Source organism: Chelonia mydas, chromosome 6 (assembly GCF_015237465.2).
Source record: "Chelonia mydas isolate rCheMyd1 chromosome 6, rCheMyd1.pri.v2, whole genome shotgun sequence".
In the NCBI taxonomy this organism is placed as follows: Eukaryota; Metazoa; Chordata; order Testudines; family Cheloniidae; genus Chelonia; species Chelonia mydas.
This window is the reverse complement of record NC_051246.2, coordinates 59,547,455-59,551,611: the sequence shown is the minus strand read 5'-3', so window position 1 is coordinate 59,551,611 and position 4,157 is coordinate 59,547,455. Positions and strand designations below refer to the sequence as shown.

General features: G+C 44.3%; 1 long non-coding RNA gene across 1 annotated transcript; it reads right to left on the bottom strand.

Moving 5' to 3' along the window:
- Window positions 1-711: 711 nt before the first annotated feature.
- On the bottom strand, window positions 712-2,418 carry LOC122466433. The gene is made up of 2 exons (XR_006291910.1): window positions 2,253-2,418; window positions 712-1,609 (listed from the first exon to the last, which is right to left on the bottom strand). It is a non-coding gene; the product is annotated as an uncharacterized LOC122466433 (long non-coding RNA).
- Window positions 2,419-4,157: the final 1,739 nt, after the last annotated feature.

The window sequence follows — 4,157 nt, the reverse complement described above, 5'->3', positions numbered from 1 at the left end:
CAGCGGGGACTGGACTAGATGCCTCTGAGGTCCCTTCCAGCTCTACATTTCTGTGACTCTACTCCTTGCCACTGATACGAGTATAACTGACAATTTCCTGGGAATAATAGCCCCTCTGCAAAGTAATCGGGAGCAAGGGAAAGGTGCATCTGAAATTGACATTTTGAATGAGTAATTATTCAAAGAAATTATGCATTGCACCTTTAGACCATGATCCTTTTCAGGCTTATCCCATTTCTGGGACTTGGCTTCATTATTAACTCAATAGCAAGGCAACAAAAGCACAAACCTTAGCTTAAGTATTCTCCCCAAGTTGATTTCAGGAAAACCTTTGCAACAAAGACCTTTTCCTCAGACCTTAGTTCCTTCTGTTTGAAATGCCAATCCCATCTCCCGCCACAATGGCTCAGCATCTCCCCTGCAGTGTTCCAACCCCTGCTAATGGGGTGGGTCAACAGAACAAACTTTCTACCCTGTTGCACACAGGCATAAGTGTAATCTTTGTGCTAGTGAGGGATTTTGGTATCTTACTTTGTGGCCTCTAGTGGCAGTGTTAATGGTGCAAAGTTCCTGAGCAGCTTACATTGTTCATTGGCAATTGCAGTAAGTGCCTTTTCTGAGAGGGCACCAACCACCACCAGTACAATGCAGTTACTTACAGATCATATGAAAACTTTCTAATGTTTTGTCACTATTGCACTAGCGAGCAACTAGCAATTATTTCCTTTAATTCAGAGAAGGGCCCTTCCACACTGCTTGATGGGCAGAAAGTCTCAAAATGTCATTGGAAGAGCTTCAAGCACCAAAACGGAGCTCTGTAGCACCAAATGGTGTCCAGTGTCTATGTTTTGTCTTTTACCATGTATTATCCATATGGGCATATCTGAGGTAACAAGAGCTTAAATGAAACCCAGGCTAATGAGGTGCCTCTTGGGCTTGGTGGCCTCTCAACATTAACACAGGACCGGCTTCCCTTACCTTCTCTGTTTTGCTTATCCCTTTTTACTTTACACCTACATAGACAACTCTCCAAACCTGCCCTGTGCATGATCAATCTCTTAGGAGGCTGAGGAAGCTGACAGATGGAGCATGAACGGTCTTGTTGAAATGAAGCCTTTCTTGATCTATGCTGAATGTGTCTGTACCATTCATAACAGAGCTCTTTTTCTGAGGAGTTTCCTGGGTCTTACTGGTGGCTCTGTCCTTTTCAACATCCCTAAGCTGCCTTGTGGCAGTTCTGTTGTTGGTCAGCTTTTTCATCCTGACCAGATTTGGATTTACCTCTCTGTTCTGGTGGTGTCTCTTCTCCCTGTTTGGCTCTGTCTGGAGCTCAAGACTGATGGACACAGGAACATCTGAAAATTAATGCTGAGCTGATGGAACTTCTATTGATTACTTCACTTTAAGTCCAACATCAGCTGTTGGAAACCTTTGCATTACTTTTGCTTTAGGGCTATCGTGCCAAAAGAAGATCAATCTACCAATCCTATTTTTAGTGCAGGAACATTCTCAGGCTTATATTAATGTGCCATTATGCACAGACCCTTGATTGAAATTGAAATATTGTAGTTCACAGCCAACTGGTCTCTCAGTTGTCCATGTACATTGTCTTCAGTCATGAAAAAAAAATAATCAGTGGTTATTGTTATAACTACTAAGTCAATCAATCACAGAACACAGTTCCATATCCTGGTGAACTATCCCCCCCGGTTCCCAAGCACCGCCTTGGGGCTGGGTATCCCAATACCAGCATTACCGTCCCACTTCCCTTCTCAGGCCTCTAATACACACTCTCTTGTCTCCTTGTGATGGATTTATTACAAAGACATAGTGCAGATAATCCATAACAAAAGCTCCAGTGCAGCCTTTTTGTCACCCACAGCACAAATAGTCCTTAAATCCCATGACATCAGTCCATCAACATAGCACATACCACACTCCAGCATCTTCTACTACACGGTAGGCTCTTTTTTGCTCCTCTCCTGGCTTTCTGTCAGGAGGACTACCCCAGCTCTTCTAGGTGGAGTACAACCCTACTCTTCCCAGCAAGAACACACACACACAGCCTCTTTGCTGGAAGTTCATCCTCTATCATACTTCCTCCCATCCCTGATATGTTAACTTCTTCTCTCAGATAGGTCAGCAGCTAGACCCTTCCACTGTTCCCCTAGCCCTCAGACCTTCAGAATGGAAACATCAGGAGTTAAGCCCCTCCACTGCTACCCTCCCTTCAGCCCTCAGCTCTGGCTCACTAACTTGTAAATCAGCAAGCAACTCCCTTTGCTGTCTTCAGCCCTCCTCAGCCTTCCCCACAAACCTCACACAACTTCCTTCAGGAACAGTCTCCTCCTTCTCTGATTCTCCTTGATCCCATATAATCCTAGGTGCTGCCTCACCCACTTAACTGGACAAACTGGGGACACCTGTACTGGCATAGGGGCGCTGGACCTGCTTCATTTAAAGGGGCCAGTGACCCTGTGACAATCTCCATTAGCTTCCAGTACAGAGAGTTGACCCCTATTGTGTATAACTGTGGAGTGTCATTTATAGAATTTCTTCTCTCCAGTGAGATTCGCAGTGTTAATCTGATTTTTTTAAGGAAACCACGTCTGTTTCATGCTGTCTGATAAAGAGATACAAATCACTGCCCAGGGTCTGTGCTGACTTCTGCCTTGTCAGATGTTTTCAGTAGTGCAGGAAAGTCTACTCAGGGGAAGAAGTTGTAACAATAGAAAGCTGCCATACATTGCCATCCACTGGCAACCCCTAGGGAACCAGTTGCAGCCAAAAATTGTATGGTACTGGCTTCAGAGGGTTCACAATCAGGGCAGCTGGAGATGAGGCTGCTTGGAAAGCCTTGATTTAAAGTGCAGACATACAGCTGAAACACTTGGCCTTAGTATTCAGTTCTGTCCTTGTTGGTATCCCACAGCACTTCTCCGCACTGGGACTTGAAGACTGATTCCCAATCACTAAGGCCTTTGATTTGACTGTTGCAGTTTTGTTTAGGACTGTTGGAAGAGGTAAAAGAAAACAGAACCTCCTGGGCAATGTTGTTTACCCTGTGCCAGCCTCCCTGCTCCTGCGCTCCTGCCTTCATGGAGCAGCCCTAAGGATCCCAGGAAACTTCACACACTGTTTAATATGAATGTGAAGCAGTGAAAAGAGGAGATCAAAAGGAAAGCTTCAAGGATCCATTAGAATTAGGCCTGGCTGAATTTGAATTTTATTTTTATGTAATTTTGATGGATATCAATGTTTATTTTTAAGTCTTTTTTTTTCTATTTTTATCAATTTAAATTCTCAGTTTTACAGAATGATGGGGTTTCAGCATTTTTTTTAAAAGTTTTATCAATATGTACAGGGCCAAGTTTGATCTTGGTCCAGTCCTTGTAGGGACAGGTGTCCATATTACCAAAAACACCCTTAGAGGTGGCACTAATTTTCCCTCTTTATGTCAGTCTCAGTAGAGAGAGCAAGGATTGAATAGGACACTGAAAATTAATTGCCCTATCATCTCAAGAGGGGATCCTTCCAGGGATGAGGAATGCTGGCAGGGCAGTAAAAGGAAGCATAGCCCTTCTCTGCTCTGTTTAGGTTTGTGTGTTACACATGTCACTGCAGTACCTGAGATCCTTCTAGTAGGGCATTAAGCAATGTGACTACACATCTGTCATGTTTGTTCTCTCCTCAGAGGGAGAAGTGTGTGCACTGGAGTGTCTTGTTTGGGTAGGGTTTATTTTTATACATTACAGATAGACAGACACACATACACATATAATGGATGTGTTTATGTTAAAGCAGGCAGGTCAAATAAATGTGCCTTGCACTTGGAGAGGAAGGTGCTGAGGTTTATGGTGGCCCTTGGTTTCTGGGGTAGTTCATTCTACTGTCTCAGGCTGGACCCTGAGAAGAACTTCTGTCTCCCGCACAAACAAGCTTTGCCCTTATTATAGAGAGTTCATTGTGCCAGTCTCCAGGGCTATCGGGTTGGCACTTTTCATCAACCACTACATTAATTTTAAGTAAAAAAAACTCTAACTCAATTCCCCCCCCCCCCCCGCCCCGAGAATTTAAAACTCAGCCCTCCCAAACCCTGCTAAAGAGCTGATCCAACACTTGGACGTTCTCTCTATGGGTTAGCCTGCAGGGCCCAC